Raw genomic sequence first — 13,485 nt, forward strand, 5'->3', positions numbered from 1 at the left:
TTCTGCGCTTCCAGCAATATTAAGATCAATTCTGTGTGGCATTTTTTTTGTTACAGTTGCACCCTGTCCATATGCCACCTTATGCAAAAATAAACAAGAATGAAACTTCACACATCAGACTTCCAAACTAAATTCTATTGTTTGTTACAGGCTGTATACAGATTCACCTCTAATGCCAAGAATGCACAAGCATCAACAGGAATAGTAAGGGTGAAAGCTTAAAATCATGAAATGACTCAAGCACATAGAGCAATAACTCTTCCTGTCTTATTGAGTAAAATGGAAGGCATCCTAATAAAAGATCAGCACATGCCAAGCCACCTTTCAATGTATTTCTATGGCAAGCCCAAAAGTGATGATTTCTTGTAAGGTAAGTGTTAAGGAATAGCAATTTAAAGGCACTAGAGTGGCTCAGGCAGGTTTCCCAAATGTCGATTTTACCATTAGCAGCTCTCAAAGCATAGCAGTTACTATTTTCATTTAAGAAATGAATTCAAAATGGAAACGTATTGTGCTTCTCTGTCTAAATTGCCTCATTAATCCAGGTAGGTTGAGGAACAGCAGGTGTTCAATTTTACCCACCTGATCTCTTCCTCCCTCCTCTCCATTTTCCAGGCATAGCATGGGGATAGGCACGGTCAGTTCACGAAGACAAAAGCAAAATAATGTATATGCTGGAAATTTGAAATAAAAACAGGAGGTTGTTGAGCTCAATGTTAGATCCCCTTCCTGCTGCACCTTTCCATGCATGCGCAGGAGATGCAATACTTGTCCCTTTACTCCCTTTCCACCATCCGAGACTCCAAACATTCCTTCCATTTGAAACACTGATTTACTTGTACTTTTTAGAATTTAGTATACTGTATTCACTGCTCATGATGTGGCCTCCTCCACACAGATTAGGTAATTGATTTGCTGAACACTCCATTCAATGAATATGTGACCCTGCGCTTTCTGTCCCTTCCTCTTTTAATTCTTCACTTCACTCCCGCATTGTTATCTCTGTCCTCTGACGCCTGCAAAGTTCCAATGAAGCTCAAGGAATAGCACTTCATTTTCTGATTAGGCAATTTACAACCTCCGGATTCAACATTGAGTTCAATAATGTCAGATCATAATTGTAATATGTGCCTGCATGCCACTGTAATGTAAAGGTGCTCAGCAGAGCAAGAGTAAATGTGGGACTGGAGAATAGCACCACCCACGGTATGATGCAAAGAATTACATGGTATTTGACTCAGAGAGAACAGCCTAGAAAGAACACTTTGAAACTAGTTTGCATGGAGGTAGCATCACCATGCATGACAGTAAGCTGGGATCTGTACATAGTTAAAGATTAACAATAAATGGTTCAACATTCAAGTCTCAGGATCACATAATTGAGACACCACAGCAATGGCACCAGGACAAAATGTGGTGATCAGCAGTGAAAATACAAAAATAATCACTGTTCCCATTATTTTGAACAGCAGATACAGGGAATGATTCACTTCTAATATTTTCACCTCCTTAAACTATCGTTTGTTTCTTTACTTGTCATATTACTTTTGCTTTGCCTCGTCAGCCCTTTTGTCATTTAATCACTCCTGACCACTGCTCTATCATAGCCTTTATCTTTTGTTCTCTCCTTCCTTTGTCCCTTTCCCTGTCTCTGCACTTGTTAGAAACTGGTACACCTTTAACTTTTTACAGTTCTAATGAAAGACCATTGATCTGAAATGGAAGGGGTGTAATTGGGTAGTCATCAAGATTGGGAGCGCATTGCGATTTGCGATTACTCTGCACCCTTTCAAAGTGGTGCAGGGAGCAATGCAAGCTTTATGCTGAACAAAAACAGAATTACCTGGAAAAACTCAGCAGGTCTGGCAGCATCCGGAGAAGAACAAAGTTGACGTTTCGAGTCCTCATGACCCTTCAACAGAACTAAGTAAAAATAGGAGAGGGGATATTTCACCTGTCTAATGATTGCAGCACACATCCCAGCAATTAATGCACTGCTGAGTGCCGAAACACTCAGCAAGGAGCCCAAGTTCATGCAAGGCTAGCAGCACTTAAAATTAGCCATCATTACGGTCACAATATCGTGTCATGTGCAATGTGGAATATTAATTGTTTATTTCATGGTAATGCTTTGGATTGTTTCTCAAAAGGTAAAGAAACAGCCAGGACTGCAAATACACTGTGCTTTCAAAATGGCTGCATAAGTCACCTGATCTACAAATTGGTCAAATTTCTATTAGCCTCTGAACATGGATTACCAGGGGACATGGCCAGGCAGTTTACATAATGGACTTCACACCTGTCATTGTCTAAACTCTCTGAAAAACATAAGGACAATAGGCCACCAGTTATTCTGACCCTTTATGCAAGGAGGTTGCTAAGGATGCCCTGTCTGTTTTGCTGGCTTCTTGGTAGCTTTGACAATGGAAGATCAAGGCTCCTTTATTAATATGGACTGCCCTCCACTGTGTGCCAATAGCAGCTGTCATCTGATTGGAACCCCACTTATGAAAAGCTATAATTATAAGCTTGTTTGTTTGTTACAGCAGAGGAGCTTCTGAAGGCACCGGTAACATCTAGAAGAAGATTGCTGAATGCAACATCACCTCCCTCTCTCTCTTTCCCCCGATTTCTCAAATTCAGACTCTTTCTCTATTAAATTTTAGAATATATCACGGAGATAGAGAATTTTAATTGAAAGGAACTTTGCGTTTCATAGGATCCATTGTGGAAAAAGACAGATTACAGTTTAAAAAAGACTGTTTCCAGAAAAACAACCATCTTACATCGGCTGCAACACCCCAGGAATTTTAAGCCTGCCAAAGGAAACATCATAATGTATATTAATTTATTTTCCTTACAGATTTTAACTTTTATCAATTCCAGCTCTGCCACCCTGTAACTTGTTTTGTTTTACATGGTATTTTGTGTGTGTGTGTGTGTATGTCAGGGGATTCAGAACATATTTTTATCTTTTAAATAAATCTTATATTTTTACTTGAGTGAGTTTTTAAACAATAAAACTAACTTGTTAACTCAAGAGATCTGGCTGGCTTATTTCTTCATATAGCTTAACATAAAGTCAAGTGCATATTGAACTGAAAAAGAAATCACAATTTTTTAAAATTCAAACTCTGTTATAACCAATCTCAGGAGTGGAAAAGGAAGGAATTTATTCACCCCTCCGAACTTCGTCAAAACAACTACTTAAAACCAGACTGCCTCTTAAAGGCGAGGAGCATTCCAGCTGCAGAAATGGCTGCAGCTGCTTACAGGAGAGTTTAACACCAGCAGAAATGGTGCAAGAGGCCAGAGAGCATTCCCACAAAGGTTTCAGATGCAATAATATAGCCTTGATTCAGGAGGTGGACAGGAGGAGAAAGGATCTCTGTCCTCAGGCATCCAGGAGGTCATCCAAACATGTACTGAGAAGGCAGTGGGAGCAGCGATGACAGCAGTCTAACTCCAAGGCCCTGGATGCATTGTGTTATGATCTCTATAGAGACCGATAACACTTAAAATGATACCTGAACTTCCAGTGACTGACTGAAAAGATGACACAATAAGATTTCAAGTTTTACTGTGAATCTTTTACTGTAATGGACAAACTAAAAGTAACATTGTATAAACACTATTTAGTAGGCAACTTATTAAACTGAACCAATGGAAAAGATCACCCATTTCACTTTTAAAACATCTGAAAATCCTCCTCCATGGTCATACTTTACTCTATACCTAAAGTGGATACTTCATTCTCCAGGAAGCAGTCCAAAAATATTCTCAGTACTCGATGCCTTGCTGCCTTATGCCTTTTCCAGCCTGATAACTTCTAAACACAAACTGACTTTCACAGTAAGGGTTACCCTGGAGATTCCCCTCTCAAGCCAAAGCTAGGCAAATCTTCCAATCTCATTTCAATCTTCACAAACTTGTTCTCTTCAATCCAAGTATGGGGTGAACGGAAGCTGGCTGCTCAATCTCTCTTCGCTCTCTCTCTCTCTCCCAGATTCCTGCAGACTGACCAGTCTGGGAGGTTCAGGGGTATCTTAAGAAAATCCTGTAATCTGATCCAACAACAGCTTTCTGTGTCCTGTTGCCCTCTCAAAGCCTATCTCCATGACAATTAGAATCACATGGACCTTGTCTCCAGATAGAAATGCTGATTAACTATCTTCTAAATTCCAAACTCCATTCTACCTTGAAATTAAATAAACAGTTTAAAGTAAAAAGTTTAAAAAGCCTAACATTCCTATCACCTCTCTGTGACTTGGAGACTAATAATCTATCCACTGTCAGCACAACTGCTCTGGTCATTGTTTACAAGTGTGAACATCTTGCATCTCTTTCCCAATAAAACAATTTGGGCCCTCCCTTTACCCTTGAATAACCAAGCATGCAAACTTCTTAAAAAATAACAACAAAAAAAAAAAACTGTGGATGCTGGAAATCCAAAACAAAGACAGAATTACCTGGAAAAACTCAGCAGGTCTGGCAGCATCGGCGGAGAAGAAAAGAGTTGACGTTTCGGGTCCTCAGGACTCGAAATGTCAACCCTTTTCTTCTCCACTGATGCTGCCATGCAAACTTCTTGTCAGGCAGAATTCAGTCAGGTCACTTTTCAGTCAGTCACTGGAAATTCAAATACGTTTTTAAATGTTATTGGTCTCAATGGGGATCATAGCACACTGCATCCAGGTCCTTGGAGTTAGATTGCTGGCATTGACTGCTGCTCCCCCTTCATTCCTCTATTTTACTCTAAGTTAAAGATACAGTCCCAAAGCATCTTACAAGTTTTATACTTGTGATAAGTGGCAAGAAAAGTTTAATGACGTCACGTGTGGTAAAGGTCAATGAGTGCCTCTTTACATGCTTTATCTTACCAACAGCACCACTAGCCTCATACATTGCTCCAGTCACCACCTTCCCTTCATTTATTTAACAGCAATCTCTACCATGACTCAAACTTCACATTCATAACCTTACTTAACTCTCATACACTTGACATTAATGTAAGTCCCGCACTCACATCTCACAGCTTGCACACACTGCCAGGTACTCAACTGTGCCATCACCCAAACACAGTCACTGACACTCGTCTTCCGCATGTCAAGGTGACCCATAATAGGCAACAGCAGCAGCAAACTGTTGGGGGGAGCGAAGGGTGCAGGCACAGCTGCTTTTGCTGACTCCCATGAAGGAGACAGTACGGGGAATAATTGGAGCATCCGTTAATGAGGCTGTAGCTATTGATATGGCTGAAACCATCAAGGATGATGATTTTTTTTTTCTGCTTTACAAACCCCACTTCATCATCATTAAGCAATATGCTATAATGTACAAGCTGCAATTGCCTTCTTTCCTTTCCTCACCCCAACCCTTTATGCTTTCAGATACCCAAGAAATGCCACCTCATCAGCCCTAGAAATCCCAGCGAGAGAACAGGCTGAGCACAAAGAAACAATTACTTGATCTGACACTTGCAGTCCCCAGCTCAGATACTGGCACTGTGTAGTATGGAGGCAGGGTCTGCACACCGTGAGTCACTGGCCATGAGTGGACTGCAGCCAGGTGAAGGGGGAAGGATCGCAAGGTTGCCAGCTCCCTAGAGGCCGACGTCACACATGGTTTCTGGTGCAGAGAACGTAAATGAGGACTCTGATAGGGTGGCACAGAGAAAAAGGGCCAGTGGACATGCTCACAGAAACGCTTGGTGCATTGGTAGCCCTGTTGTCACTGTTAAGAAGCATGGTCACCCACCACCAACTTGGCACAGGATGTTGCACAGAGCTTGGACCTCATCTTTTCAAGTGTGGGAGTGGTGGTAACTCCACAAGAACATTTCAGGACCCAGCTGTGATGCCGAATCTGATGGCAAGGTGGAAAAATTACATCAAATTAGCATTAGACACTGACTGGTGTCACGATCTGCCAACTCTGCAGCTTTCCAGCCCACACCTGTAATGCCCACACCAACACCCTCACCAACTTGCTATTCAGCAAACAGGCAAAATGGCACCGACACCATTTTCTACTAGCCTTGCATCCACACCCCAGAAACTACTGGCCATATTTTGCAGCCATTAACTCTTTCTCTCTCCACAGATGCTGTCTGACCTGTTGAATATTTCCAGCACTTTCTGTTTTTATTACAGCTGGTTCACTATTGTACTTCTACTGCCTGGCTTAGAGCTTAAAAGAACTGTTGCCTATACTGCCTCCGTAAAAATGAATTTAGCAGAAAAAGATTACAAGAAAAGACTTCAAACAGGAAAAGATGAATTGAAGTGAAATGCTAAACAAAATATTGAAAATCTACAGCTCCTTTCCTTTTCTCTTCATTGAGGTAATTATATTTTCTCTTGATGAAGGCAGTGAGTTGTAGTCTTTTGACTATATAATTGATTATATATATCTCTGACTGTCGAAGATTAATTGTCTGTTTTTTGATCATTCTGCCAACAATCCTAGGTGCAAAATCTCATGATGCTAGGGAACGGTTGCTGAAAATTTGTATTTGAGCCAACACTTTTTCTCTAAGCTGGTGAGGATTTTTCAACAAATTGCATCCTATTCATTTGCACATTATTCATCAAATGTCAGAGACAACATAGATCATATAACTGTAAGCTGATACCTAAGCGAGCTAATGTTGTATTGCAATTCTTGCCATTTATGGAGTGCTTGCTCAACCTGAAGAACAGGCTGAAACTGGTGAAAGGATTAACCATACTTTATTCTGTTTGCCCAAACCCCTGTAAGTAAGCAGGTAGAATTCCCCTGGCTGTGTTCTTCAATACTTACACCTGCTCCATCCATAGAAGTGCTGGCTTCAAAGGTGCTGAGGCTCAATTCCTGCCTAGGCTGTTAGCACGGCTTCTAAATGGGATGAACTTTGTCAGCTGCTGATTGGGTTAGCATGTTAATAATTGGTTTAGAGTGGAGAATTTGGCCTTAGTAATTTTCATATAACTAATGAAAACATTCATGCACTATGGTTGTGCTGCAAAGTAATTTTCCATACATATATAAAAATATTTCAAAAACATTTTTTTTAGTTTTGCTAATTTAAAGTGTAAGATGTATGAGGTGCAGTTTGGGGGAGATCAACAACAGAAAAGCAATGAAGTAAGTTTGCACGGGTGATCACAATGACAGATGTGGATTTTCTTTTCTGACGTGAACCTATTAAGAGGGTAATGAAGACAAAAGCTTGCATGCCAAAAAGCTGAAGTGTACCCTTGATCTAGAGCTTTCTGCTCTGTCACTATGAAATTCATTGCAATGTGAAATATCATTAATAAATAATGTGACAATTCAGTTGTTGATTCCAATTATTTGTCAACATTTGGTAGATGCAAAACACTTCGATAAATGAGAAAGAATGCAGAAACATTACATACATTGATTTAATGGCATTTTGTTGAATAGCATGCCCTAAGCTACTTTGTGCATAGCTAAGTAAACTACTGTATTTTTTTTAAACTGAATCTTATGGCCTTGCCCACAGTCCTTGAAGAGTGGGCCTCAGTGAAGATCAGAGTTAAAGGGAGAAATGAAAGGACCAATGCTATTAAAAATCAGTCAAAAAAAATACATAAAGCCATGGAAATCCCTTGAAACTACCTCACCAGCACTACATCACTGGAAGACAAGCAAAACCCCACTCACTTCTTGTAGCAGTGTTGCTTCAAACTAAAGCCTTACTCACCTTAACCAGTTCTGGTAAAATAAGAAGTATTAACTTGTCCAGGTGTTGTCACACTCCATACTACTAATATCCTGAAATATTTTTAATTATTCATTTATGGGGTGTGGGTGTTGCTGGCTAGGCCAGCATTTATTGTCCATCTCTAATTGCCCTTGTTCACAGGACATTTTTTAAGAGTTGCTGTGGGTCTGGAGTCACATCTAAACCAGGTAAGGACAGCATATTTCCTTCCCTAAAGACCATTAGTGAGCCATGTGAGTTTTTACAACAATTGACAATGGCTCCATGGTCATCAGCAATCAACAGCTGACAGGTCCAGTATTCCTACAAATAATATTTGTCACATATTTCAAACGAATATCCATTCTCATCTCAAAGATTACTGCCCACACTCATTCACAGGGCCTCCCTCAGATCAGCTACATCATTTATCTGACCAGAATTGGAATTAGTCAACAAACAGGCCGGACCCCTCAAAATATTGTTGATTTCTTCAATTCGACACATGCAATAAAAATATTTGTTTCTTTGTTCTTGTGTAAACCAAGGCCATGTTTGTACTCATTAAAAATTACTCTGAAAAACCAGGAGCTGAGCTTGTGGCCCTTTTTCAAAAAGTAAAAATTTGAAATAGAAATTGAAAATTCTGGAAATACTCAGCAGGTCAGGCAGCAACTGTGGAGAAAGGGAAAATAGAGTTAATGTTTCAGGTTGATAACCTTGCATCAGAACTGGATAAAAGTTGAGAGATGTAACAGGTTTAAGAGAAGAACAGGGGCTGGGAAAGCTTTTATGGGTAGTTTCTTTTTATTGGTCAACATAATGGAGTTGAATGCTATATTGTACACTGTTGATGTGGTTGATAACCTTATACCTCTGACTACCATATCTTCAAGATTGTTAATCATTCTGAGGACAAACTTGTGCAAGATATATTCCACAGGTCTGAATATGAGGGGCAGCCTATACACAACCATGTGCGAAAAAGGAAGAGAGAGAGCAGCCATTCCCTGACTCAAGACTCCTTCCTATTACCCATGTGGTTCACCAACCAGTCCAGTGGAGCAGAGGCAGTGACAGCCGCTACATGTCGACAGGGAGTGCCTTACAGTTCCACTTCTGAGCAGCTATTCTCCATTCTCAGGGTGAAAAATTAAAACCGCAGCCGTTACCCACAGGTCCATGGCACCCAATTCCTCTGTTCATGGGCCAATGTGGGAGTTGAGGGCATCTTAAGGGCAAAAAACCAGAGAGGAAATTGTCAAAATGGACCGGGGAATTTACTCACTGGCCTCCCCACCCCAATTCTGCCAAGTGCAGGTGATAAGGACAGATGCCCCAAAGCCAGCAGCATTCATCTTTAAAAATAGACAGATTGAATCCTGATGATGTCATCGGGACCAGACCAATTTCACTTTGGATGGGGCAGGGGAAGTTTCTGCAGCCTGCCTGCCAGGCTGAAGCAGGCCAGAGGCTGATCGTTGGGAGAAAACACTCCACAACGAATTTGTACATTTCTCATGCCCCAGGGCCCCCATCCCCTTCCCTAACCACTGACTTCTTTGGAGCACCTGACAATCTCCCCCACCTCACCGGACCCAGCCACCAGCTGGCAAATGCCTCAATGCCTCCTTGGCCTCGCTCCCACTGCTTTCTGCCATCTTCCCACTAGCCACTTTGGTACATCAGCTGGACCCCCCCCCCACCACTGCTGTTCCCAAATGGACTGGCCATTTACTAGGCCACATTTACCACCTGGGCGTTAAATGTGCCAACCCCTGTGAATGAGCCAGGGACATGAGGAAACTAACGGGTCTCCAACCCAATGACAGATCGCAGGCTGTACCCTCAGCTTATATTCTGCTCACACAGAACAAGTGGTCACCCAAGTGGGATCCCAGAAGGTGACTGGTCATGGAACTGTACACCTCGCAAAAATCAACGGCTTCAGAAGAGGATTGGAGGAAAGAATTTTCTAACCATGTAAATTGAAAACGGAAAATTAAAACCTTGCAAGTTAACCAAGCAAGTGTTTGCGTAATATTTACTTTTAAAACTGTTGTCATACTGAAGACCTCTAGTGAAATTATTCCTGTATTTTCACTTGAATTCTTTAAAATGAATGCCATTTAAAAGCCTGTTAACCCGCTTGCTATTTTGTTTGAAGTGAAAAATCAGGGCAAAGCGTTTGCAATTGAAATGCACAGACCTTCCGTTTCTCATGAGAGCCCTAGATCCAATACACTAAGCCCTGTTTTAACATGCCTTTGAAGAAAAATCAGTTTTTCTAGCAATGTATGCATTATTATCACTGGACAACATGCTGCAATTTGACATAGAGAATAGGACCTGGCTTCATACCCATAATTTTCCCCTTGCCAGCAGGGTACTCTGGGTATTGGTGGTGGTGGGGGGGAGCGGTTGTTGTGGGGGTGGGGGATACATTTTCCCATAGACAAGGAGGAAAGTGGCATCAAGGATAATTGATTCAGTGCCACCTTCTGGCCAGTTGCACAGTCAAATGCTGGGGGAAGCTCACAGCAGTAGTGGGCTGTGCCATTTTGCATTTTATCAACTGTGGTCATGTTCAAAAAACAAGCACGGAAATCATCACAAAACTGCATTTGTGTCACGAGCCAAGGAGGTTTATCTGATCCAGGAGATAATCCATTAAAATAAATGTACTCGCTTGAAATCAGACTATTGATAGACTAACCTCATTACCCTGACCAAAAAAGAAAGTAATTGATCTAAGTGTTCAGGAGAGAGCTGCTCCTGTAATGTCTGGGCTCCATGTTTTTTTTAAACTGGACCGTTTTCTCCACTCGCCTCCTGCTCATACCTGGATGTAATCCCACGGGTGCTGGGCATTCTCTACTACTATGCCCGAGAGCTTTAGCGTGAACATTGACAGGCTGTTCAATTGCTAGGGGAAATACCAGCTTTTCACTGGATAACCCCACCGAGTCACCAGAAGAGTCTGAACATTTTGCCTTTACATCAATTCAAGTTCTCAAGATCAAGTTTGATTAACATTAACCTCTTGCCATTAACTTGAAACTGTCCTGTCTATGATTGGAAATGGCTGGAGATGTTTCAATGATAGAAGCGCCTGTTTGTTTTATATGCAGTATAGCATCACACAGCAATTTTTAATTGTTTTGGCACAGAAATGTGAACAGATGTTGCACAGACGTTGTAACATTTCTGGAGGATTTCCATATGCAAACTAAGGCTGTTGTCCTTTCTCGACAGCAATTATCCTCACAATAAGGGACAATTTCTGTTTTATTTATTTTGATCTAAAGGTAATCTTTTTCATCAGTCAGGTGTCTGAGATGTTAAAAAAATAGATTGCCATGCATAACCTGCAGAGGAACCCATGTATGGTCAGGTATCTGTGCAGACTGAAGGGCTCTGAAGGAGATACTTTACTTAGTATCTTTGTGTACAGCATAAGTGAAGACTTAGAGGCCCTAAGGGTGAATGCAGGTCCTGCTGGAGTATAACCAGATAAAACCGTCCCCAGCTGTTAAGGAAGTGGCTTAGGAGCATTTATCTGAAGTTGAGTGGGAAGAACACCAACCTTTCGAGGTTACTTCAGTGAGGCAGGCTGACTGGTGACTTATCAGCAGCCACCTGGAGCACTGAGAGCCTAAGTGGCTCAGATATTAAATTATAAAGTCTGCTACAAAGGATTGACTCTGTCAGGTTCCTATTATCAGGCATGTCTTGCTGCAACCAACCCTCTCCAACACATGTCTCAGAAATGCAACACCCCAGCCCCCTCTCCCTCGGGATTATTTTACACGGTACTTGGTTTCAAAGCCAAAGTTGAGGTTTTATTTATAACATGTATTGCACGGGTAGCAAAACGTCTAATGAGAAAGTTGTGGTTCACTGATGCATTGCGTACGGAGTGATAGAATCCAATCTGACAGCTGAGATACGTCGACACAGCAACTTCCTGATCACGACTGCAGCATCCAGGAGATGCAGGAGAGAACTCAGGTGTCACATGAAAAAGGTAACCAGACAGCAAATCATTATAGCCTCCGTAGACATGCAGCTTCTCTCTGATAGTTAACAGAGAATGTAGGCAGAAGTGTGGGACATTGTCAAAATCAAAAAAGGTGTACAGCCTAGAGACAGCCCAGAAGGGAAAAAAACAGTTCGGACCAGTACTCCTTTTTCCCAGTTTTTACACCTTTTTTCCTTCTGGAGAGGAGGAGGAAATAAAAATGGATCCGGCAGGTTTGGCGGGCTAGGGGTTGGGGAGGTGCTGATGGCAAGCTCAATGTCAACAGCTAAAGAAAAAGGAATAAATAAGAGTACAGAAGCTACAGTTAAAAAGAAAGACTTTTTAGTGCTTTTCTCCACCTCGGGACAAAACAAAACTCTATACAAGCCAAGGAGGTACCTTTGGAGTGTAGTCACTGTGGCATTGCAGCAAGACATGGGGCAGCACCTTCCGGTCGGCGAGCAGGAGGCCAGGGCTCGCTCACCGACGGGTAAAATGACACGGGGTGACATCGGGCGTCTGTCCCGACGTCTCCTCGCCGTTATTTAGATTTTCAGTTCGGCAGGCAGGCAGCCGACTCGGCTGTGTGCCCGCCGAACTATCAACGGCCACTTAAGGCCTTTAAAAAAGCAATTAAGCGAATTAAAGGACCTACCTGTCCAACCTTAAGGTTGGCTGGCAAGTGGAGGAGGCCAGGCGGCCTTTAGAAAAAACATGAAACCTCATCCCAGTGCGGGATGAGGTTTCATGAGGGCGTTAAAATGTTTATGAAGTGCTGAAATAAAAGAAATTGACATGTCCCAGCTCATGTAACAGTGTCACATGAGGGGACAATGTCAGGAATTTTTTCTTCCGCACTTCTACAAATTTTTAAAACTTCCAGAAATCTCCCTGAGGCAGCACTTTGCTTCAGGGAGATCTGTGCACTCTTTGACATGCATGCGCGAAAAAGCGCACTCCCAGCTCAGGGTATTACCCCCCACCCCACCCTACCCTATCGCCCACACAGGGAGTGCTCAGCCCGAGCAAACGTCACGCTGGGCGGGCCTTAAATTGGCCCGCCCACGTAAGATGGCAGCGCCCCCCCGACCAGGTGCGCCGATCAGGAACCCGCACACCCGCGCCCGCTCCCACACTTCCCCCCTCACGGGAGGACAATGTTGCCCATTGAAGCCAATATTTTGCACAGGAAACTCGCACAGAAAGCATTGTGATGGTGACCAGATAATCTGATTCTTAATGATCTTGATTCAGGAGAAACCTTGGCCAGGACAGTGGGAAGAACCCCCACCCTCACCAACACCCCCACCCCAGCTCCTCTTCGAAATAGTGCCAGAGAATCACTTATGGCCGCCTGTGAAAGTGTAGGGGCCTTGGTTTAAAGCCTCATCTAAAAGACAATACCTCCTCAGTACTGCACTAGAATGTCAGCATGGATTGTTTCGATCAAGTCTATGGAATAGGGCTTAAATTAAGGTAAATTATTAAATTACAGTAAAGCTTCGTACATGAATCCATGGACTCTTAAATGGTTGTAGTTCAAATGCTGTATATGACCTTGTCAAACAAAGCAAGCAATCAGTAACACATCCATTAACAATGTTTCCCTCTGAGAACATCGAGCTGAAAGTGTTCAGCCACAGAAATAGTGTACTATCCTCATTCAAGTCCTTTACTGGGTGTTCTCCAGTCCAACAGGTAATATTTCACCATAATAAAAATTTGCGTGGCACAAGCAGTGCCTGACTGTTGTGAA

Source organism: Carcharodon carcharias, chromosome 7 (genome assembly GCF_017639515.1).
Source record: "Carcharodon carcharias isolate sCarCar2 chromosome 7, sCarCar2.pri, whole genome shotgun sequence".
In the NCBI taxonomy this organism is placed as follows: domain Eukaryota; kingdom Metazoa; phylum Chordata; class Chondrichthyes; order Lamniformes; family Lamnidae; genus Carcharodon; species Carcharodon carcharias.